Genomic DNA, 25843 nt, shown 5'->3' on the forward strand with positions numbered 1-25843 from the left:
ACAGTGAGTTCTACCACTGTTACTGTATATCTTAATCAACCTGATATTATGTGAAGCCAAACATTAGAATATATGGAGAACTGGCAAATTCTCCTGATTTACTTGGGTCAGAGGCTTTGTGTTGCATGTGGCATCTGGAGCGTCTCCCAAAGTGATCTGCTGTCCAGCGGCGGCTTCTCCTCAATAGCGGAGGAGTGTCGACCCACTGCCTGGCTCAGAGCCAGGAAATGAAAAATAAAACGATATTCTTGCATCGTTTTATTTTGCATTTGCCGGCTCTGAGCCAGCTCTGTAGGGAGGGGCGGGGCCAAGGCATGAGAGGGGGAAGAGGAGTGCTGAGTGCATTTGACGGACAGTGGATTGCCATCCTTTCCAAGGGTTTAGCATGTAGATTGGTGGTAGCAGCATGGGGTGAGATTGCTTTCTCAGACAATAGAAGTGTACTACTGAGATATCCGAGACCTAGACAACGAAGTGGGAAAAGAGACAGGGCTACCTTTAGAAATGTCATCAGGCCTTTTTACTGAAAGGGGCTGCTGATTAGCCTACTTGAACACTGCCATTGTGTAGAAGGTGGGATGAAGGGTGAGAGTGCAGTCTCTGTTTTACAGAGTGTGGAGGAGCCATTAGGTTAAGCCAGCATTCCTCATTGCTGATCAGTGTGGCTGTTGATAGCCAGGTGCAGAAATCTTACACCGATTTGTGCCACGCTTGCAGTTACTCCAGGCTGGAGACTCCTCTTCTGTGAGGAGTGTCAGTCAGTACGAAGGTTTTTTCTGGAGAATAGCTTGAATTGGTTAGAGGATAGAAGAACAAACCCCAACTGGTTCTAAAAGTACAGACAAAGGATCCACATCCTTTGTCTGCTATGTCTGTATAAAAGTGGGAGCCATTGACCCACTTGTTGTTTCAGGTCCAGTTTCTCTTTGCCCAAGAAAGGAAGTACTCCCCAGAGTACTCAGAAGACTGCAGTCTACCCAAAGCTAGTGTCTGACCGACAGCCAGCTCCCCAGAGGTGAGGGGATGTTACCCTGAGTCTGTCCTGAAAGGAAGAATCTGTCTTCCTGTCCTGAAGCACTTGGAGGTCAACCTTCACACTGATCTCTACGGAGAGGATGGCCCAATGACTAGGGCAGTCGACCTCGAAACTGGGGAACCGGGTTCAAGTCCCGACAGGGACGCTCAACATCCTTGGATTCTGGGCAAATCACTTATTACCCGTGCCTAAAAAAAGGAATGTATCCGTTTGTAATGCAACTGGTGGTCATGTAAAGCGCTCTGATACCTTTGGATCTAGTTTGCGCAATAAAATCCCCCCCCCCCAAAAAAAAACGAAAGGAAGCAATGTGTTAAACCTACAGGAAGTTAGATTGTCTAGGGTGATCCAGAAGCAGCTGACCCCAGAGCTTGATGGTCTGTCAACCCAGGAAGACGAAGGAAAGCAATTTGCAAGCTTCAGGGACAGGAGGGCATCTCTTCCAACGAACGTCTGTCACCACATCAACCTCATTAGGTTGTGTCCAAGCAGGCAGTGCCGTTGCAAAATCATGACGTGCCAGAGCAGACTGTGGCAATGTGACATTCTGGATCTGAACATGATTGAACTGTGCTGCTATGACAAGATGTGTCCGAGCGTACCAGGCTGCTGTGACTTTGAAGTGCGCGATGCCATCAGAAAGGAGATAGGTCAAGGGGTTTTATAATCAATCACATGCAATACAAGATCAATGAGGATTTCCTATTTGATGTATCTCAAGTTGATTGGGAAACATTTCATAGTATGGCTTGCAAAATGAAATCAGGCTCGCCCTAAGATCCTGCCCTTCAGCCATCTGTGTACATTCGTGGTCAGTATTGGCTGAGCCTCTTCAAGAATTGATTAATGCATCACTAGTACAGAGTCTAATTCTTCAATTTTTTTTTTTTAAAAGCAATGGTCCTACTCCTTTAAAAAAATAAAATAAAAGGTGATGACCCGATATAGTGAAAAACTACACACCCATATGTTTAAATCCATACTTCGCAAAAATTATACTAGTTCTTGTCACCATAACATTGTAAGATTTGATGGATATCTGCCCATGGTCCTGCTTTGTTTGGCAGCCGCTTTTGTCATGGTCGATCATAAGATTCTGTGAGACCTGCCGGGGCAGCTGGACTTAAATTTAAAGGGCAAGCGCTGATTTTGCTGCAATGTTTTTGGAGAAATCATTCCCAGGCAGTACAGCTCTATTCTTTTGCAGTCAACTGGAGACATGTATCCTGTGGAGTCCCACAGGAGAGCTCCCTGTCTCCGCATCTCTTCAATATATATGTCCAACCGATGGCCAAAGAACTTGCTACAAAAAGGATGTAAACTGTACATGTATGTAGATGACTCGCAGATCTTGGCGAGAGTCAATCATTGCTCTTCTTCATAAACTGTAAAGTATAAAAGCAATATATGTGGAATTGAATGGATCTGAACTTTTTAAAACTTAATGCAGACAAAACTCAGGGGCTGGATTTGAATAACATAGACTTCTGAACAAACAGGTATTAGCCAACAGAAATGGGAGGATTGCCTATCCCCAAGCCGAGGATTGCTTATCCCTAAAGCTGCTATTAAAGGTCTCGGAGTGATTATTGATGGAAAACTCTTCTAAGCAGCCACAAATTTCCTCAGTAGTGTCAATAGGCGTTTTCGCACTAAAACAGATTAGGAAATTAGCACCATGTCTGCCTGTGGACTGCCTTAAATCTGTAGCTGTGGCACTGACTTGGTTAAAGCTGGAATATGCCAAATGGAGATAGTCAAGTCTGCCAGAAAAAGAGTTAAATCAGATGGAAATCAATCAAAACACAGCAGCTCGTCAGATTCCAATATCTTTCAGAATGACTTCTGCTTCCCTATTGTTTAAAGTCGGCACATTGGTCACCAGTCATGTACATAATTCAATGTAAGTTTCTGTACGTAGTATTTAAGGCCTTACATGGCCTAGCATCAACTTACATCGCTAACCAGATCGACAGATACATATTGAGATGTAAGCTGCATTCGGCATAAGTACATTTCTTGTTGTTCTCCCACAATGGGAGACTAATTTTTCATTTTGCACACCTACATTTTAGAACAGACTTCCACTTTTGCCGTGATTGGAATCTAAACGTCCTGCCTTTAAGACATTTCTTAAAAATCTGGTGATCAGGCAGGCATTTTTGTGTTAAAATGTCACGAGTGGGCTGAGTAGGACCAAGAAACCAATGGTGTACGTCCACTATATTAAGCCTCGGTAACCTAATGTAACATAACAATCTACCCAGTAACCTGAGCCATGGCGGGGTCATGCTGCAGGAAGAGGACTGTCTTCAGGTGGCCCTGAGGCCAACCACCTCAACTCACCCAGAAGCAGACTTGAGACCAGCCATAGACCTGCAAAAATGCAGGTGCCTCCAGAGACACTAGGTGGCGGTATCTGCTGCTGCCTTCCGTGGGCTTGACTCAAGTGCCAGAGCACTTGCAGCCAGTGCACAAGGGCAGACTGGCGGTACAAGGCTTCAGGCATTTTACCGGGAGACTGGAGGGGTGGGAGCCAGTTTGTTACTGGGGGCTGGTATTGCAGCAGTGCTGCAATGTCGGCTCCAAGTAACAAAATACCCAGAATTGGCCAGCATAATCACACACGTATTACTCTCGCGGCAGAGTTCTTTGTATATCTAGCAGTTCATAGGGAACTATACTAGTGTTAGAATTGATATCTCTGGGTTATTAATCTTCCTGCTGGAGAGAGATTGGAGTTTTGTCTATTGGCAGTTTTGACTCATCTAAAGTTGCACAGAGGTTTAATAGGCCTGCTTCAAAGAACATGTACCATGCAGATCAATGAACTGTATCTTATGAGCATAGCTCAGTGGGTTGCCACTTTTGTCACACAGATTCTTTTGATACTTGCAAATCGTGACTTAGAATCGTAATCAAGCACAGTCAGCTATGAAGTATCAAGGAGCTGCACGTTATCTGCAGGGTACAAGTTCAAAAGTTGTGTTCTTCCCCAGTTTATCATTATCCTAAAATGGGTTTTGATTGGGGAGAAAAACATTCTTACTAGTGAATCCAACCCCAACCACTGGGTTGCGTTTTGATTTCTGAGTTTGATCTTCTCCAGACCAAGTATTCTCAAAAATACCTAACAGTATGGAAGACAAGTGAATCCTATACATTTCATTCCTTTTTGCGTTATGTAACATTTTCAATACACTGATTCACATGGATGATTCCTTATCTCTCTATGTGTATAATGTAAAGTGCTCAGACACCCAACACTGGTATGAGAGGTGCCATAGAACAAATGAGATACATGTGAAAGAGGGGCTATGGAGAGAGGAGGGGGCCTGTTGGAGGGTGACCATGAGGGAGTAAATTAAGGGCCCCAACAACGATAGTCTTATCCAGGTGCACTGTACGCTTATCATTTAATATGCTTTAAAAGCGATAACAACTGAATATATAATGGAAAATGTGTAGTAGAATGCACCATTTTTGCAATTTTTCTCACATTTCTTGGGGGAGAACCCCACCCCCTCTCCCCCCCAAAAAAAACCCTTGCCGTGGTCAGGCTCACATGCTGCACATTGTAAGGAGGCTAGTTTGACAAACTGTGCCAGGGCTGCTACGGGTTCCCAGCCTGGTCCCGCTAATGCGTCACCTCCCAAAAGATGGTACTCATCATTAATCATAAGCTTTTGCAAGGCCCATAAGTAACCAAGACAAATATTGGGCAACTGAATCATGTGACCTAATTAATCGGACCTATTCACATTCTATTTACATATTATATACAACTGCAGTTTGTCATCATCATAATCATGAAAATATAACGGAAACATCTAATTAAGTCACTTGGTAAATGGATCAACTGATGGTAACTAGACTAAGAATAAACAAGACCAGCTTGTCATTTCAAAATCTAATTTATTAATTTTATTATCAAACAAAGAGCATTTTAGAATTTAGAAATCTTTTTATTTGCAAATGTAAATATCATTTATTCAATGTAAAGGCATATTAGACTGACATTTCAAAACGGATCAGCTTTGCAAAGAATTAAAGCAGTAAAGGTCTCATCCCCTAATTTCTATTTCCCTGACTAAACTCATTTAAACCTAAAGACAAAGTCATTAAATCAGTTATCCTTACGTGTGTGTCAAAAGTCCGACAGCACTTCACGCCCTTCAGAAATCAGAAACGAGCCAGCCGACCTCCTCTCATTGGATCAGGTTTTATACCTCTTCTCTATCTAAAACTTACTAATTCTGCATTCCTTTAACAAAATCCATGCTTCTAATTGGTTGTTTCACATCAGTCCACTGTTAGGTCATTCATTTCTGACCAAGTCCGGGGCACACCATAAGCCCTTATTGTTCTTAGATTTACCATCGTTCTAGCTTCCTCAAAAGAGTAACATTCGTCCGAAAGCAAAGTTCACTTCCTACTCTTGGCAGGCTTTCCAGGCTTTTTGTCCTTGGTCCTTACAACAAAAACACATTTGTCTTGACCATAACGCTACTGATTTATTATTTGTTTAATCAGCAAAAGATAATTCGAATTCCTCTTCCTGCACGTGGGTGAAGGCTTCACTCTGGTCAAGTTTCTTTCAGCACTGCAGCCATTTTCTTTTGGGCCCGTTCGAGAACTAATATTCAAACAAACACAAAACTTTAATTAATTCGAGTAATGAAAATGATTCTGTTACCCACCCCCTTTGCTAAAGTTAACCCATTAGTTTATGTTAACTAGCTCTAAACACAAATAAGCAGCATTTTTATTTACCATCTTCTTTTTAGGCCAACAGGATTCTTCACGAGCCTTTGCCACATATAAGACACGACATAGACAAAAGCACATTTAAATTAGGCACATGCCATTAATTAAACAGCCACAAATAATGTTGACAAAATCAATAGACAAGGTTAGTTCATTATTTTTCAACGCGCTTGCAAATGCAACATAGAGCATGTAAATTAGTCCCGTGTGTCATGAATGTATTTTAATCTAGGTTGATTAGTACATTTTCGTGCATAAACTCATTAATACGATTATTTATTATGGAAGTTTAACTTCGCGAGTCAAAATATAATTTAATTCTGGAAAGGGGCGACCACTCGGTCCCCCCGAACGTATGGCGGAGTGCCTCGATCCCCCCGGGAAGCCATTTTTGGGCGGGAGGCGCGCCTCGGCTGGTATGCCCGAAGCGGCGTAGCCGGGGCGCGCTTTTTCCCGCCCTAGAGTGGGCTGGCCTAGACACTGACGCAGCCAGCCACGCCCTCAGGGCAGGCAGGGGCGGGTTTTCGCCCGCCCTGAAGACGGATAAAAAGGGACGCAAGACTGGAAGACGTCCTCTTGTTCTTGTGCTCTGAAGCTGCACCTCCTCGCTACACGTGAGCTCGGGACAGAACGAAGAGCCAATTTTGAGCGTTTTGATCTTTTCTTTTGTCTTCTAGATACTTTATCGGAGAGATGCCCAAGAAAGGCGCGAAGAGAATGACGACTGATCAGATGGTTCGGGTCCTCATCAAGGAGATGTCCGAGATAAAGAAGCGACTGGCGGAGCGAGACGGGGAGGAGGGATCGGGGCGTCCACCGGCTGGAGGGAAACCCAAGAGGCCAAGAAGGGGTCCGGCCGGGGGAGACGTCCCGGTTCCCTCTGCCCCGCTCGAGGCGCCGACCCCGGTACCGATGGAGGGGAATCCGATCCCCGTCGTCGTCACCCCGACATCTAACGAGGATATGCCCCCCGAGCTGGCGGCACAGCTAGCAGCGTGGTTGGGCGATAATAGTGAGGGCGCCACGGCTGCCGAGGCACAGGCGCTGATGAAACAGTTGCGTGAAAAAAGAGACGCAGCCAAGAAGCCCGCACCGGCGGCAGTGATAGACAAGCCACAAGTGACGGAAGCAGCGTCCGGTGCAGGTAAGCGGCCATTGCCGATCGCAAGGGATGAGTCAGCACCCTCTCGTAGAGAGAAATTGGGTCAACATGTTCCTTTGGCAATAAAGGAAAAGATTTGGGCGGGGGACTACGTGAACATTTTCTCCTTGCTTGTCGATCATTATGAAGTGGAGCATGTTAAGAGTCAGAAGGACCTAATGCATCCGAGTGTTTGGCGCGCAAAAATGGCCGCCTTTAAGGTAAATGAGAATATTGGCAACTGGGGCAATGCCTGGGGTATTTTTACATCGATTTTGGGAGAACGTAGGCCTGAGTTGCTACCTGAGTTTCCAATTTATCAGTCACGAATTATGGGTTACTCGACATCGTATCAAGGTAACCATTGGTTCTGTTATGACAACCTTTTCAGGAAAGAGAAGGAGCATAACAAAAGTTTAACTTGGGACTGTTATGATTCTTTGACATGGGATAAAATGAAAGAGTCAGGGATGTTGAAAATGCCATTGGTGGGGAGCAATGTTGGTGAATACTCCAGCCAAAATGCGGGGACGCCCTTTCGGTCAGGTACGAGTACCGACGATTACTCGAGACCTGCCGGCAATACAGGGAAAAGGGGTTTCTGCTTCAATTTCAACAAAGGGAAATGTACTAGGCCTCCGGGATCCTGTAAGTTCAAACACGAATGTAGTAATTGTGGGTCGTCCCATCCTGAGTCCTCGTGCAGAGCCAGAACGGGTGAGAATGGGGGTAGAGGAGGCGCCAAACAGGTCTAATATAGTCCGAGGGGCGCCTTTACCAACCCCGATTGATACCTTGGCGATGATTCCCTGGCTCAGTGAATACCCGGATCGTACTTCTGCTGGGGTGCTGCGGAACGGTTTTTCATATGGTTTCCGCATCCCGGTAGGGGACTTTCAGGGCGTCGGGACGTGCAGAAATCAACTTTCCGTCTTGCAGCATACAACTGTAGTGCAGGATAAGATCCGGAAAGAGGTTAACCGGGGTCGGGTCGCCGGCCCGTTTAGTGTACCCCCGGTACCGTATTTTGTCTGTTCTCCGTTAGGGGTGGTCCCGAAGAAGGACCCAGGTGAGTTTCGATTAATTCATAATCTGTCAGCTCCACATGGTCTTTCGGTGAACGATGCAATTGATCCAGAGGTATGTTCGGTGCGGTACGCATCATTTGATGAAGCAGTGGCCATTTTGAATCGCCTGGGGCCCGGGACGTTGATGGCGAAATCAGATATCGAGTCAGCGTTCCGGTTGCTCCCGGTACACCCAGACGACCAGCGTCTTCTGGGATTCATGTTTCAGGGATCATATTATTTGGATAGGTGTATGCCGATGGGATGCTCTATATCCTGTGCATATTTCGAGAAATTCAGTACTTTTCTGCAATGGGTATTCACAAAGAAGACGGGTTTCCGAAATGTAATGCATTACCTTGATGACTTTCTGTTCCTTGGGCCCGCCGGAAATCACGAATGCGCCCAGGCCTTGGCTGAATTTTGTGTGTTAATGGGTCAATTTGGCGTGCCATTGGCACCGGGTAAAACTGTGGGTCCCACGACTTGCCTCGAGTTTTTGGGGATCGAGTTGGACTCTAGTGAGGGTTGTTTTCGTTTACCAGCTACCAAAGTGTCGAAATTCAGGGCAGCCCTGCAAGTATGTATAAATGCATCTAAGGTTACGCTGAATCAGTTGCAACAATTGGTGGGGAAGTTGAATTTTGCCCTAAGGGTGATCCCAATGGCTCGCCCCTTTTCCCGTTCAATTGCCCAAGCGATGGTTTATCCTAAAGGAGGGTCATCATCGCACGAGACTGTCGGCTGAGGTCCGCCAGGACATGCGTATTTGGTTAGCATTTTTGGCGGACTTCAATGGTCGAGTCGTCTGGAACAAGCCAGCCGTGTCCTCTGAAGAGCTGGGTCTATGGACAGATTCAGCGGGGAGCATGGGCTTTGGCGCCATCTTCGGCACGAAATGGTCGGCACAAAGGTGGCCCCCATGGTGGCATGAAGAGGGGCTGACGAGTAATATTGCTTTCCTTGAACTGTTTCCCATTCTGGTGGCCCTCAGAACCTGGCCCGAAGGGTTCAAAGATCATTCTGTCGTGTTTTGGTCTGACAATATGACCGTTGTAGAATGCATCAATAGTCAGGCAGCCCGTTGTAAACTGATTTTAAGGCTGCTCAAAGAAATTGTCTTACTGTGTATGCAACTGAACGTGATATTCAGAGCAAAACATGTCCCAGGGGTGATGAATCAGGCGGCTGATGCACTGTCTCGTTTTCAAATGCAGGCTTTCTCGGGTTTCCTTCCCTCAGCGGACCCAGAGCCGGCACCCTTCCCCGAAGCTCTATGGTCTCTCGGTGCCCCGAACTTCGTCACCTCGTGGGAGAGAGTCTAGCGCCAAGGACGAGGAAGGCATATGAAGGGGCGTTTCGGGCCTATTTAGCCTTTTTGGGGACTGAGAGAGATGGGCTTTGGGGTCAGGAGGAATGGGTAGTACATTTTCTGATGTCTTTGCGTAGGGCTGGGAAGTCGGTGGCTACGGCCCAAAGGCATCGTGCTGCCATTTCCTTTGTTGCCAGGGCCCATAATATCCAGGACCCGACGGCGTCTTTTGTGGTACAAAAGGCGCTGCGTGGGTGGCAACGCCTGGAGGGTCGCAGAGTAGATGAGAGGCGACCGATAGGTCTGGATAGGTTGTCCCAGTTGCTGGCCACACTCCCCACCACATGCTCGTCTCAGTTCGAGGCATGTTTGTTCCGAGCTGCATTTACGCTGGCATTTCACGGGGCGATGAGGATAAGTGAGCTGGTTGCAAGGAACAAACAGGATGTGGTGGGGGGTTTGTGCCGGGAACACGTTCAGATCAGGGGTGAAGCGATGATTGTCTCCTTTGTCAGGTCCAAGACCGATCAAGACGGGATGGGGGACTGCACGATCATTCACAGGATCCCCGGGTCCTCCATGTGTCCGGTACAGTGTTTAGAAGATTACCTAGCACGAAGGGTGGCATCGTGGGGGGGGACATTGTTGAGACACGCGGACGCCACCCCACTGACGAAGTTTCAGTTTCAGCGGGTGCTTGCGATGTCTATTACCGCAGCGGGCTTAGACCCGGGCGAATTCGGGACCCATTCCTTTCGAATAGGGGCTGCCACTGAAGCTACAGCCAGGGGTCTTAATGTTGAACAAGTAAAACGAGTGGGGCGTTGGTCCTCCAATTGTTATAAGAGATATGTGCGGTTGCACATGTTGTGAAGCTATAATAATGCACTCACGCTTCTTGTCTTTTGTTTGTTTTTCAGTTGCGCAAGCCTACGAGGCAGGGCGGACTATGCAGTCGACCCAACACCAGGCCAGCGGTCAGACATCACCGGCTGTGAGAAAGGAGGTGTGGGTCGTGGGCCACTCATACGTGAGGCGTGCCGCAGACGTATTCGAAGCAGGTGACATGATTCACGTACCTGGGGAATACGGGTACAGAGTGTCCTTCTACGGAAGAGGCGGTCTCTGTATTGACCAGTTTCAAGCATTCTTTGAGGGTTTGTTAGGGCGGACGAGGTCACCGCCGTCTATAGTCATAGTACATTTAGGGGGCAATGATTTGGTCACCACCGGTAGACGACTTCTCCTAGAGGCAATGCTTTCCACTGTAAGTTGGTTGGCAAGGAAAGTTCCGGGGTGCATAATTGCGTGGTCTCATATGATCCCACGAAAAGTGTGGCGGGGGGCTATCTCGATTCCTGCTTTGAACCATTCTGTTAGAAAACTTAATAACAAAGTGAGTAGGTTGTTCCGTTCCAAGACATTGCATTCTATCTCGCATAGTTGTATTAATGATGACAGTATGTATTTGGGGGATGGTGTGCATTTGTCGCGGGTGGGGAATGAGTTACTCATAGGAGACTTCTTAGCTTGGTTAAAGACGTTAAAGCATGACCTTTAGGTAGGAGTTTTGTGGGGGGTCCGGATAGCCGGTCAACTATCCGGACCTGTGGCGGTAAGGTCATGATCGGTGAGCACTAATTAGAAGATCCCTATGAGTGGGCGTCACCCAACACGGATGGGAGCGCTCGGGTGAGGTGGCCATTGGCCCCTCAATGGGGAGGCGGTCCCTTCTAAGGATGGGTCGCCGGAAGTAAAGGAAAGGCGGTCAAGGCCCCTTCCTGTGTAGGAGGGGTTACAGCCCCCTCCTGGGGAATTTCCCGGGGCCAGTGACATCTGCGACGGCAGATGCGGTAAGTTGTGTGGGGTTGGGGGGAGGTCTACGATACCTTCTAGATACCTCACACGAGTATTCGAACGACCTTTAACTGGCGTCGAGTTCTTAAGTGCCCCCGTCAAGTCAAGGGAAATTGGTAGTAGTTGCACTTGAGGTAAGCCTCCGTGCTGTCGCCCCTCCCAAGTGGGAGGGGTAAGTCTGGTTAGGGATCTTGACACCGGTTATGACCTTGCCGTTGGCCCTTAAACGTTAGGATGTACAATTTCAATATTTCTAGAGAATGTTTTGTAGGATGCTAGTTCGGCTAGGAGAACCTCTGTATTAGAGAATATGTTAAAGTTAGCCAAACAACGCAATGTGGTAATGAAATTGTACATAACATGAAACGTTTAATGTTTTTAATTTTGTTTTAATAAATACGGCCGGGAGGGTCACTCCCTCCCACTTCCAAAAACTTCAAGAACTGTTTCCGGTTTCCCTCCTTTTGGGGATTGTGTTGAGAGGGGGTGGCGGGTATCTCAGCCATATGGAAAGGGGCGACCACTCGGTCCCCCCGAACGTATGGCGGAGTGCCTCGATCCCCCCGGGAAGCCATTTTTGGGCGGGAGGCGCGCCTCGGCTGGTATGCCCGAAGCGGCGTAGCCGGGGCGCGCTTTTTCCCGCCCTAGAGTGGGCTGGCCTAGACACTGACGCAGCCAGCCACGCCCTCAGGGCAGGCAGGGGCGGGTTTTCGCCCGCCCTGAAGACGGATAAAAAGGGACGCAAGACTGGAAGACGTCCTCTTGTTCTTGTGCTCTGAAGCTGCACCTCCTCGCTACACGTGAGCTCGGGACAGAACGAAGAGCCAATTTTGACCCACCCACCAGCCCCTGAGGACAGCCAGTTGTTTATAATAAAGTTGATCGATAATTATGTTTCTGTTTCGTTTACAGGTTGTGATAGTATCATGTTGATGTTGATTATAATAAAGACTGGTGTATGTTGTGTAGGTTTTACGACTAAAATGATTCGATATAGTGTGAATTTTAAGCATGCTCTTTCGGTCGTAGTGACCAATGTTTTCGTAGGTTTTATTAGCATTGTCGTATTTATTTCTGGTAGGCGGTAAGGTCATGATCGGTGAGCACTAATTAGAAGATCCCTATGAGTGGGCGTCACCCAACACGGATGGGAGCGCTCGGGTGAGGTGGCCATTGGCCCCTCAATGGGGAGGCGGTCCCTTCTAAGGATGGGTCGCCGGAAGTAAAGGAAAGGCGGTCAAGGCCCCTTCCTGTGTAGGAGGGGTTACAGCCCCCTCCTGGGGAATTTCCCGGGGCCAGTGACATCTGCGACGGCAGATGCAGTAAGTTGTGTGGGGTTGGGGGGAGGTCTACGATACCTTCTAGATACCTCACACGAGTATTCGAACGACCTTTAACTGGCGTCGAGTTCTTAAGTGCCCCCGTCAAGTCAAGGGAAATTGGTAGTAGTTGCACTTGAGGTAAGCCTCCGTGCTGTCGCCCCTCCCAAGTGGGAGGGGTAAGTCTGGTTAGGGATCTTGACACCGGTTATGACCTTGCCGTTGGCCCTTAAACGTTAGGATGTACAATTTCAATATTTCTAGAGAATGTTTTGTAGGATGCTAGTTCGGCTAGGAGAACCTCTGTATTAGAGAATATGTTAAAGTTAGCCAAACAACGCAATGTGGTAATGAAATTGTACATAACATGAAACGTTTAATGTTTTTAATTTTGTTTTAATAAATACGGCCGGGAGGGTCACTCCCTCCCACTTCCAAAAACTTCAAGAACTGTTTCCGGTTTCCCTCCTTTTGGGGATTGTGTTGAGAGGGGGTGGCGGGTATCTCAGCCATATGAACCTCGCTTCATCAACTCCCTCATCTGGTAATTTCAAAATCAGCAAACAATACCCAAAATGTTACCAACATTTTTTACTTTTGAAGACAACCTGTTTTGAACACCCTCTGTGTTAGTTTGTCTAAACTCCTGACTCAGCAGTTTGTCTACAACTCTCATATTGTGCATTCCGAAACTTTTCCAATTCTATCTCCTTCTCTCGTTCCTTTCTGAGTTTATAAATCCTTCTCTTTTCCCTTACATACTTCTTTCTCTTGTGTATCATGCAACTAATTTTTAACAAAAGTATCATTATGACTATGATTATTACAGGATAAAGTATTTTACCAATGATTGAACTGCCAATCTCTCTAAACCAATTTCCAATTGCTGCAAATCTTTTGCTCAAACGTCCTGAAAAATTGTCATCTTCTAGGGGTTCTATTTCTGAATGAAATTCAGTGATGTTTTTAATAAGCATTTCTATATTCTGGCTCTTATCTGGGATATAAGTACAGCAATGCTGGACATGTAAAATCCCACAAACTCCTACTTCTTTTGCTAGCAGAATGTCTAATGCAAGACGGTTCTGCAATACCATACTTCTCATGGCAACAATTTCTGTGTTAACTAATTGGAAACCACGTGCAGTGTCTGTGGACAATCTATCTACAATTGTGGAAACTTTTCTGATTTTGATTGCATTCAGGGTTATTCCCACCATAGGAATTATTGCACCAAATATGTCGCCCATTATTTCTGAAAAACGTTCCCTCCTGTACCTGTTCAGATGTTTACCAATTTCGAATGAACCCTCTGCATTTCTGTCCACATGAAAGTTTTTGGGAAAAACCAAACCAAGATAGCACGTCCCATACCAATGGTGTGGGGGGCTAAAGTAAGCTTTGTTCCCACAGACAAAATAAATTCCAGGAAAAATTGGGTCTATGCCACCTTTAAATCCCCATCCCCCTATGATACGATAAGTATCCTCACATTGACTTGCACCCACAAGGAAATTATCATACAAAGTATTGTCTCTCCTAATACAGAATTTTCCACTAACAGGTTCATCTATGTGAATAGCAGCATACCCATTTCCACCATTGAGCTTTTCATCCTCAATTTGCCAAAACTTTGATTTAATTTGTTTCAGCATCTCATTTCTCTCGTAAATCACCCTTCTCTCCTCAACCAAATTTAGAAATGATGTTTCTTCAGTTCTCATTTTGCATGTTAAATTGTTTTTAAAAGCGTACTCATAGGTCAGTTCATTAGTCACTAAAAATAATTCCCTCATCTGTTTAGCAGGTTTACTTTGTTCAAGCTATTTACAACTTTCAAATTTGCAAAAATTTCGTCATAATCTGAGTAATAGTACTCCAGACGACCTGTTTGATAGAACAAACTAGCTATAACACTACATGTAATGCCAAAAGTAAGGGGAAGCATGTTATAAGTAACCCCCTCTAAAACAGAAGCAGGAAGCTTCACACAGACGTAACAGTCCTTCACATCCATAACTTTTACATATTCTGACAAAAGCCTTGAAAAAGAATTACTAGAAAAATCACCAACAGATCTATCTTGGAGGATCTCTGGTTTGTGCTCAATAACTTTGTTAGTTTTGCCATTAAGTTTAACTTGTTTAGTTTATACTTTACTTGTCATGTTAGCTTTGTATTTTTCTTTATCTATCCCAAAAGAAAAGATGACTGCCAAAATCAACTAAACCAAAATTATTAGGATCACACAAATAGAAGACATTTTACAGCATCTTCTAAAAATAGTACACCTTGAATTGTCAGTATTAGGCATCTTTTTTTTAAAAACAAGAGTTTTTTACTTAAATCAAAAACAAAAATTTTTAAACAAAAATTTAAAGTACTTAGTTATAAATACACCTCCCCTTTTAAATTGTATTTTTTTTTAACTTAGTAACCCTCTAACAGCTTTTCGTCGACCTTGCATCTTACATCAATGTGTTTTTCCAGCTAACACAATTTCTTAGACCTTATGTCACCTAACACAATTTCTTCAGCCTTATGCCAAAAATAAACCTCAACCTGAAAAGAAAATAGCTTCAATCATTGTCACTGGTTTCTTCTAAATCCTCCTGACTACTGCTACTAATTTCTACTACTGGTGGAATTATTATATAAGTCCACTCAGGGGACTTGTACTTTTGGTTTGGCTTTAATGGCCTTTTCCCCCTACGGCTAATCACTTCTATTTTCTTTCCTGCTTGATTTTTCTTATCCAATTCACTTTTCTGACTTGAAATCTCATTAATTTGCTCTTTTGACTTGTTCACCAATTTGAATTTTAAATTTTCTTTTGGCCAATTATCTCCTTTTCTTATGAATGTCTTCTTTGGCCCAGTTTCGTTACATTCAGCTTTCCAAGCTCTTTTTCTGAATTTTCTTATTTCAGAATCTTCATCACTCTCATCTGAATCAGTCTCTGAGACTTCAAATTTATATCTAGGATCTTCTTTACTCTGCAGTTTCACTCCGCTAGGAACATCACCCTTATAGCTGGTACTCGGTAATTCGTCTTCTTCTTCTTCTGGAATTACTTCCAACTTCCGAGTTTCAGAATTCATGTTCCTGCTTCCAGAGCTTTTAATCTGCTTTTCAATACTCTCCTGATCTTGATTCTCTTCTGACTCAGATTCTTTTTCTGCTTCTTTTTCTAGCAAATCTTCATCATTTTCTGAATCTAGAATCACAATCTCTAGATCTTTTTCATTCAATGGCTGATTCACATCTGAATCTTCCAGATATCGACCCCCTGTCGATCTTCAGAATCTGGATTCTCTTCAGGTTCTTTTTCAGAGTCTGAATCAGTTGTCGTGTCACTATCCTCATCAGGATTATCAGGAGGTGGTACACGAATGGTGTGACTCGAATGAACCCACCTTTTAAAACCTTTGCATTTAACTGCATTTGTTGTGACTAATATCACCTGTCTTGCGTTTTGCCACCTGGGAACTAAACAGTTTCTTCTCCGATGTACTTTTGTTCTTACCCAGTCTCCTGGTAACAGATCATGAGCTTTCTCCTTTTCTTTTGAAATCACATAAGTTCCCACCTGATGGAATACAGAAGTTACCACATCAGACAAGGTCTTGCAATATTCATTAATTGCACTTTCATTAATACTTAATAGCTTATTAACTGGAACAAATGCTTGTCTCATGACTCTGCCCATGAGGATCTCATGAGGGCTTAGACCTGTCTTTTTATCTGGTGTACTTCTCAAAGACATTAGAACAAGTGGAAGTGCATCTGTCCACTTCATTCCTGTAGCAAGGCACATCTTGGCAATTCTATTTTTTATTGTCCCATTAATTTGTTCAACAACACCTGACGCTTCTGGTCTGTATGCACAGTGTAGCTTTTGTTTTATTTTCAGAGCTTCACAAATCATTTGTAGCAATCTGTTTTCAAAATGAATGCCACGATCACTTTCAACTGTAACTGGAAATCCATACCTAGGTATGATTTCTCTTAAAAGCAATTTTGCCACAGTAACTGAGTCATTGTGACGTGTTGGGAACGCTTCCACCCATCTTGAAAACAGACAGTCAATCACTAGGACATATCTTAATCTGTTGTGGGGTGGCATGTCAATGAAATCCATTTGCAACCTGGTAAAAGGACCACCCTCCCGTCCTATGGTTCCCATGCTCACAACTGTTTTTCTGTTTGGATTAATTTGTTGGCAGATCAAACATCTCTGGCACAGTGATTCTGCAATAATCCTAAATTTTGGATTAAACCATGTTTGCCTAAACAACCTGATCATAGAGTCTCTTCCTAAATGTCCTGGACCATGGTACATCCGTGCCATGTCAGCAATCATACAATTTGTCATCTTTATAAACCCAAACCTCATCTTCTTCCCGCTGTCTGCAACCCGCTTTTAGCCATGTGTCTTTTTCTTCATCATCTGCCTCATCTTGTAGATCTTTTACTCCTTGCCATGTCTCAACTACAGATATCAGCATAAGTGAGTTCAAAACATGTTCATTGTCTTTTTCCCGATTAATTGAAAAATTGTTTTTCGCACAGTATCTTGCAATCTCATCAGCAAAGGAATTACCTTTAGTAATATAGTCCTCACCCTTTTTATGTGCTGCACATTTTACAACTGCAATTTTCTCTGGTAACTGAATGTCATCAATCAATCTCTTGATCAATTTTGCATTCCTGATCGGTGTTCCCGCAGAAGTCAAATAACCTCTTTGAGACCAAAGCTGGCCATAGTCATGGACTATGCCATATCCATACTGACTATCAGTCACTATGGTAATCTTTTTTCCTTTTGCTCCTTCACATGCACGAATTAAAGCAATTATTTCTGCCACTTGAGCTGATCGAATTCTCTCAAGAGAGGAACCCTCAACTACTCCTGCAACTGTACAGACAGAATATGCTGCTCTCAGAATGCCCTCATCTGTTCTTAGACAGGAGCCATCAACAAAGTAAACAAAGTCTGATTCTGGCAATGGTACATCTTTTATGTTTTGCCTGGGTTTAGTGCAGTAATCTAAAATATCCAAGCACCTGTGGTCAACATCAGTCTCGTTTTTGATTTAAGTAATAGTACCATCAGGCAACAATGTGGAAGGATTTAAATTCACACATCTTGCAATTGAAACGTTATCTGATCCCAAAATAACTTTTTCATATTTTGTCAATCTGTTACTCGTTAAGTGCTGAGTTTGACTTCTAGTAAGAAGAATCTCAACTGAATGTGGAACATATACCTTTACAGGAAACCCCATATTTATTCCTTCACTTTGTTCCAGACTCAAACTTGTTGCAGCTTCTGCTTTTAAGCAACCTGGTAATGCTTTTGCAACAGGATCAAGAACAGCTGAGAAATAAGCTATTGGTTTTCTCAGTTTTCCATGTCTCTGAATCGGAACTGATAAAGCACAACCTTCTCTTTCACTGCAGTACAGCTCAAATTCTTTGTCATAGTCTGGCATTCCCAGTGCTGGAGCTTCACACAAACTCATTTTTAGCTGCTCAGAAGCCTCTAACTCAGTTTTTGTTAGGGTAATCGGGTCTTTTATGTCTGCTTTTGTCAGTCTCTGCAGTGGTTTTGCAATTACTGAAAATCCACTAATCCATTGACAACAATAGCCTACCATTCCTAGAAACATTCTGATTTGTCTCTGTGTTGTTGGAGGTTGTATTGCTCGAATCATTTTTATTCTCTCAACTGTCACTTGTCTGATTCCCTTTGCAATCCTGTGACCAAGATATTTAACTTCTTGTTTGCAAAACTGTAATTTTGCTGGTAACATTTTATGTCCCTCATCTGCCAAACGATTCAAAAGCGTAATGGTGTCTGTTACACAATGTTCTCGTGTTTTTGCAGCCACCAGAAGATCGTCAATATACTGCACCAATGTTGATCTACCAGGTAAATCTAGATCTTCCAAAGATTTCTTTAACAACTGATTAAAAATAGATGGACTCTCAGTATACCCTAGAGGAATCCACACCATGCTAAGATGCGATCTTGGAACCTGAACGCAAAAATGTGGCTCTCTGGATGCAGTGGAACTGTAAAGAAAGCGTTACATAGGTCTATGACCGTGTACCATTCTGCATCATGCGGAATCTGATATAGAATTACCGCTGGGTTTGGTACAACTGGGTAACATGGAACAACTATTTGATTAACCTTTCTCAGGTCCTGAACTATTCTGTAAGTTCCATTTGGCTTTTTGATCCCCATAATCAGTGAAATACATGGGCTGCTCTTGATTTCTTTTAAAACACCTTGTTTTATAAATTTCTCAATCACAGGAATGACACCTTCAATAGTTTCAGCTTTCATTTTATACTGAGGAATGTTTGGGAAACCTACTCCTTATTTTACAGTAATTTTTACTGGGTCCACATGTTTCATTAAACCCATTTCATCTCCAGTTAAATCCCAAATGTTTGCATTAACTGTCTCTTTCAGTTCTTCAGGTAAATTATTTTTATCAAAAGCAGGAAATAGTTTATTTTCTTCTTCAACCATTAGCATTGTCAGCTTGTACAGACCAACTTCTTCCAAAGTTTGGAGCTCAATACCATCTGGTGAGCAATATATTTTGCAATTCATTCTACATAAAATGGCCTTCCCTAATAGGTTTACAGGACTGCTGTTACAGACTACAAATCTGTGTTTATCTTTAAATTTTCCAATTTTTCAGAGCTTCACAAATCATTTGTAGCAATCTGTTTTCAAAATGTGTCCCACGATCACTTTCAACTGTAACTGGAAATCCATACCTAGGTATGATTTCTCTCAAAAAACAATTTTGCCACAGTAACTGAGTCATTGTGATGTGTTGGGAACGCTTTCACCCATCTTGAAAACAGACAGTCAATCACTAGGATATATCTTAATCTGTTGTGGGGTGGCATATCAATGAAATCCATTTGCAACCTGGTAAAAGGACCACCCTCCCGTCCTATGGTTCCCATGCTCACAACTGTTTTTCTGTTTGGATTAATTTGTTGGCAGATCAAACATCTCTGGCACAGTGATTCTGCAATAATCCTAAATTTTGGATTAAACCATGTTTGCCTAAACAACCTGATCATAGAGTCTCTTCCTAAATGTCCTGGACCATGGTACATCCGTGCCATGTCAGCAATCATACAATTTGGCATTACTGGTCTGTCATCTTTATAAACCCAAACCTCATCTTCTTCATAAAATGAATGTACTGACTCTTTTGGTTCTTGATTTGTTCTGTCAATTTTAACCCAATCTACTTCTTTTGGGGCAATTTTTGTTTTTCAACCACACAATTACTTTGTCATATAAATCCATGACATCTGCTGAAGGAGCCCCTGTTATTTTATCTCGAGCTGGTTCTTCTTTGGGCCATCTTACAGAAATTTTACATTCTGTCCAAAGATCTGATGGGACAACAATGTCAAAGAATCCATCAAGATCAATCCACTGAACTTTTGAAACTTTAATGAATCTTTCTGCCTGGCGATACCATTCTACTAGCTTTTCTCTCAGCCGAGGAAAATCATTTGTAAACAGTAAAATGGCCTGTCTTGTCCAAGGGACATGGACTTACCCTCCACCAGCTATTTCTCTCATAGGAAACTCATTTGCCACTTCCCCTCTTTCTCTTTTTCTTCTTCTCTTTTCTTTGTCCATTTCAGTCTCCATTTACTTAATTCACCTAATCTTTTCAGAGACACAATTAATTCTTTTACATGAGTTATCCTACCTGTGGTTTTCAAATTTTCAATATCTTTTTTAGAAAAATCCACTCTGTAATGTTTTTGCAATTGTTTCTGTCTACTCAAATCTATTTCTAATTCAGCAGCCATTTCCTCTAATTGACCATACTTGTTTTTTGTTTTCCATTGTATGCTTTTGCAAATAAACAATAATTCATCATCCTGATATAATTTTAAATTGTCAGTTCCAACTGTGCCAATAATTAATTCTTCAAAATCTGCTTCAATTTTGCAACATCAAGTAGTTTAAATTCAGGGGTCTGTAGGGTCTGTTTTATTCATGCTCTTTTCTGGAGATCCAGAATCAGATCCTGCAACAGATGGTGTCTGATCATTTGACAAACTTCGAATTAAAGTTAAATCTGGCATTGTTTTTTCTCGATGTATTTCTGATAAATCTGAATAAAAATTTTCAGCCACTTTCTGAATTTCTGCATTTAATGGAACAGTCAAAGCTGAGTGTCTATTTTCTCTTTGGTCAAAAACCGGTACAACAGGACCAATTGTTACTGGTACTGTTACTGCTTCCATCCCTTTAGTTAATTGCTGTATTAATTCCTCTTTTGCTCTTAAATATTCTGAAATTTCTGGTATATTCCCAAGTCTCTCTGTTCTAATTACATTCTTTGAGAATTCATTTCTCTGTTCTGGAATCTCATGATAATTTCTGTTCTCTCCTGATGAACTCGAATTACTTCTTGTCCCTACTCTTTCAGGTAATTTTTCGTTATTCTGATTTAAACTGGGTGAATTTTCATCAATTTCTCTAGGAGGTGCACTTGGAGAAGTTCCTGAAGAAATTCTCGGGGTAGATCATGAACAATCTGGCTGATAAGGTGGCGGTTTGCGTTTTGTAATATAAATTTCTTCTAAACCGCATCATCTAATTCTTCATCAATATTATATTTCTTTTGGGTATTCTTTTGACCTGGTGTTTCAATTATCATCACTCTTACGGGGTACAAACCATCCCACATGTCTGCACGTCTCCATCGACGCATTCTATCCTCATGAGTTTCCCTATTTATGTCTAATTTAGGACCTCTTGTTATACCCCTAGTTTCTCGCTCGAGTTGAATCATCTCATCCTCCCATTCAACTAAAGCCTCAAATTGAGTAGGTCTAGGCTTTGGCACAAGAGCCGTCATTTTTCTCTCTCATGTTTTTCAAAACTTTAATATTAAATGACCTATCTTCCGGCCATACTAATACACCATCATCTTTGGTATATTGCATCCAATTGTCAAACCAAAGGACAGAATGATAACCATATTCACCATCCATATATGCTGCGGGTGTTTTGTACTTATGGAGTAATTTTCCACCACGCATTTCAATTTTCCTATCGGGGCTGAATATATTTTTCAATTTCTGAAACCATGTAAGTTTCTTTTCCTCTTTTCTGTACCAATAAATCATGACTTAAAACTATTCCGCTTAATTTGGAAAAGATCGTAAGTATTTCTTTGTTGTTCCGCTACTCTAGCCAATCCGTGCGCAAAACTCACCAACAAGCCAATCAGGTTAAGCCACGTCACTATCCTGCTCAACCAATGGAAGTTCTGTTTTCAGAAAGGACCAATCAGCTATCAGCTCGTTTTGCTCACATGAACCAATCAGTGCACTTGCTGTGACGTATGTTAACCAATCACAGTGCGAACCTTGTGACGTATGCTGCCGCTGCAGCTTCGCTGTCTCCGCTCCGTAAACTCACCCCTCCTTTACAAAATGTTTTTCACAGCACCATTTTGACAATTCTTTCAATGAAATTCAATTAGTAACTACAGAAAAACAAACCATTTGTCTGTTTCGCTAAATAAAGCAATAGTTTTCTCAATCATTCGAGTATTCTTTCTCGTGAAATAGACAACGCTATTCTCACAAAATCATTTATACACATTCAAACAGAAAACCCTAACCACGCATACATAAAATCTTTGGTAGGACTTTAACCTGCAAATAGAAAATCCTCTTTCGCCAGTGAGAATAGACGACGCTTCCTTACCCTTTACTCAAGCCTGGATAAATCCTATTACTCTTTTCACAGCGAGTTTTAAAAACAGGCTCCTAGTCCCTATACTCAAAGCTACGATTTCATAGAGAATCCTCACTATACATTCAACCTATCACACCTGAAATCCCTAAACTTGTGTTGTACGTCCACAACACTAGCAATATGTCATTACCACTATTTTGAAACAGAACAAATGCACTGTGTAACTTCTTCTGTTAGACTACTCTTTTGCTGGCAACCAGGAATTTTCACACTGCTGGAAAAAACCTTTCGACTACATGTAACAAGAGAACAAACTTAACATATTTTAGACATGAATCCTATGTAACTACCATGTAGCATGTGTGTTACCATAGTAACCGTAACTCTGCTACCAAAAAATGGATCCAGCGCCCCTACAGAAAATATGTCTCAACAACACTACCCAACACCATGATACTCACCATTAATCATAAGCTTTCGCAAGGCCCATAAGTAACCGAGACAAATATTGGGCAACTGAATCATGTGACCTAATTAATCAGAACTATTCACAATCTATTTACATATTATATACAACTGCAGTTTGTTATCATCATAATCATGAAAATATAACGGAAATATCTAATTAAGTCACTTGGTAAATGGATCAACTGATGGTAACTAGACTAAGAATAAACAAGACCAGCTTGTCATTTCAAAATCTAATTTATTAATTTTATTATCAAACAAAGAGCATTTTAGAATTTAGAAATCTTTTTATTTGCAAATGTAAATATCATTTATTCAATGTAAAGGCATATTAGACTGACATTTCAAAACGGATCAGCTTTGCAAAGAATTAAAGCAGTAAAGGTGTCATCCCCTAATTTCTATTTTCCTGTCTAAACTCCTTTAAACCTAAAGAAAAAGTCATCAAATCAGTTATCCTTACGTGTGTGTCAAAAGTCCGTTCACGCCCTTTAGAAATCAGGAACGAACCAGCCGACCTCTTCTCATGAGGTCAGGTTTTATACCTTTTCTCTATCTAAAACTTACTAATTCTGCATTCCTTTAACAAAATCCATGCTTCTAATTGGCTGTTTCACATCAGTCCACTGTTAGGTCATTCATTTCTGACCAAGTCCGGGGCACATCATAAGCCCTTATTGTTCTTAGATTTACCATCCTTCTAGCTTCCTAAAAAGAGTAACATTCGTCTGAAAGCAAATTTCACTTCCTACTCTTGGCAGGCTTTCCAGGCTTTTTGTCCTTGGTCCTTACAACAAGAACACATTTGTCTTGACCATAACGCTTCTGATGTATTCTTTGTTTAATCAGCAAAAGAGAATTCGAATTCCTCTGTCTGCACGTGAGTGAAGGCTTCACTCTGGTCAAGTTTCTTTCAGCACTGCCAGACATTTTCTTTTGGGCCCGTTCGAGAACTAATATTAAAACAAACACAAAACTTTAATTAATTTGAGTAATGAAAATTATTCTGTTACCCACCCCCTTTGCTAAAGTTAACCCATTAGTTTATGTTAACTAGCTCTAAGCACAAATAAGCAGCATTTTTATTTACCATCTTCTTTTTAGGCCAACAGGATTCTCCATGAGCCTTTGCCACATATAAGACACAACATAGTCAAAAGCACATTTAAATTAGGCACATGCCATTAATTAAACAGCCGCAATTAATGTTGACAAAATCAATAGACAAGGTTAGTTAATTATTTTTTAACGCACTTGCAAATGCAACATAGAGCATATAAATTAGTCTCGTGTGTTATGTTATGTTATGTTATAATGTATTTAATATAGCGCAACGGCTACTCGACAAGAGTGTCCCGGCGCTTTCCACTTGCAGCTCAGAGTAAAAATAACACAACAAAGCTAGAACAGAATTAGAAACAAAAAAGAACATAAGAAAGCCTACAGATTAAAAAGCCAAGTCTTCAAGCTCTTCCTGAACTGGAGCAGATTGGCAGTGCTGCGGAGGGTAAGTGGAAGCGAGTTCCACAGCTGGGGACCTTTGCAGCTGAAAGAACGCCCCCCTACGCGAGTCATGAATGCATTTTAATCTAGGTTGATTAGTACATTTTCGTGCATAAACTCATTAATACGATTATTTATTATGGAAGTTTAACTTCGCGTGTCAAAATATATTTCCTTTTTGAACCTCGCTTCATCACTAATAAGAGTAAATAGACACACACACTTAATAGCGAGGTAACACGGTACCTGTACTTGGTGTCTTGCAAGACAGACCTCAAACCAGAGAGAAGGAGAGAGAGTGAGGGGAGGAAGAAGGGGGGATTACCATCTCTAAGTACAGTTACCCTCTGCCAGTGTCGCATACATATCTATGACATGTAGAGTGTATTGTTGAGTTGTCTATGTTTCCATGGTGGTCTTAGGCAAGCTCTCTCATAGTGGACTTAGCACTTTTTAGTCTGAATTTTTAGAGCTATTACTGCTGATTTTGAAAACTGCTGATTTGGGAAATTGTGTTTACCTTCCTTTGTGGAGGGGGGGGTGACTCTTCGATGCTGCGGCCTTATGCTGTGGGCTGACATTTTTCCCTTTTTACCCCTGCTCACTTGGAGGTGCCATTTAGGTTTAGTGCGCACTCCCGCTTTCAAGAGAATGGAGCACCAGCACTTTAATGCCGGGACGTGGCATGGACGTGCCGTCTTAGGCAAGCTTTCACGTAGTGGATTTAGTGCTTTTTAGTATGAATTTTTAAAACTATTACCTCTGATTTTTAAAACTGCTGATTTGGGAAATTTTGTAATTCTCTTTACCTTACTTTATGGAGTGAAGGTGACTGCTCGATGCTTCGGACGCACGCTGTGGGCTGACATTTTTCCTTTTTACCCCGGCACAGCTCTAGGCACCATTTTGGTTTAGTGCGCACTCCAGCTTTCCAGGGTGTGGGGCACCGGCACTTTAAAGCCGGGGCGGTGGAGCAGAAGCGCCGGTGGTGCGCTGAAGGGGCATCAAGGGTAAGCCCGTCTGCATCCGTCAGCGTTCAGTCAGCGGCTAGCACCAGCCACAATGGCCAAAATATATCAGCTTCAGGGGGCCATTTGTGTTATTCTCCAGAAGCACTGACCGCTTTACGCTCCAGGCCAGCTTGCTTATCGGGTCTTGATGTGATTACTAAAATGTTCTTTTTTTATCTGTTCTTCTTATGGCTGGGCTGTTAAGAATAGTTGTGACATACAACCCCCCTCTGTTAGTTGTTAATTTGGATAGGGCTTTCTTGGCCTATCTTCATAACGTATACTCGCTGCAGAAACATGCTACTGACATATTTGATACATTGCATGATGACTCTCCTGATTCTTTTTTTATGACAGAGGCTTGGATTTCTAGCTCCTCTTCCCCTGCTCTGGCAATGGCCATTACTCCCGTTTATACAATTCAATGTCTAAACCTCCCTTGTGGGAGGAGCGGAGGAATTGCTATTGAACTCAAACGGAAATATACCTGCCTAATTTTTTAGCTCAATGAACAGAATGATGTGGAAACTTTAGACTTCTGCCTTACTTTAACATCTCAGCAGTCCGTGGGTTGTATTCTCATTTATAGATCCC

The sequence above is a fragment of the Lissotriton vulgaris genome, chromosome 12, assembly GCF_964263255.1.
Source record: "Lissotriton vulgaris chromosome 12, aLisVul1.2, whole genome shotgun sequence".
Classification (NCBI taxonomy): domain Eukaryota; kingdom Metazoa; phylum Chordata; class Amphibia; order Caudata; family Salamandridae; genus Lissotriton; species Lissotriton vulgaris.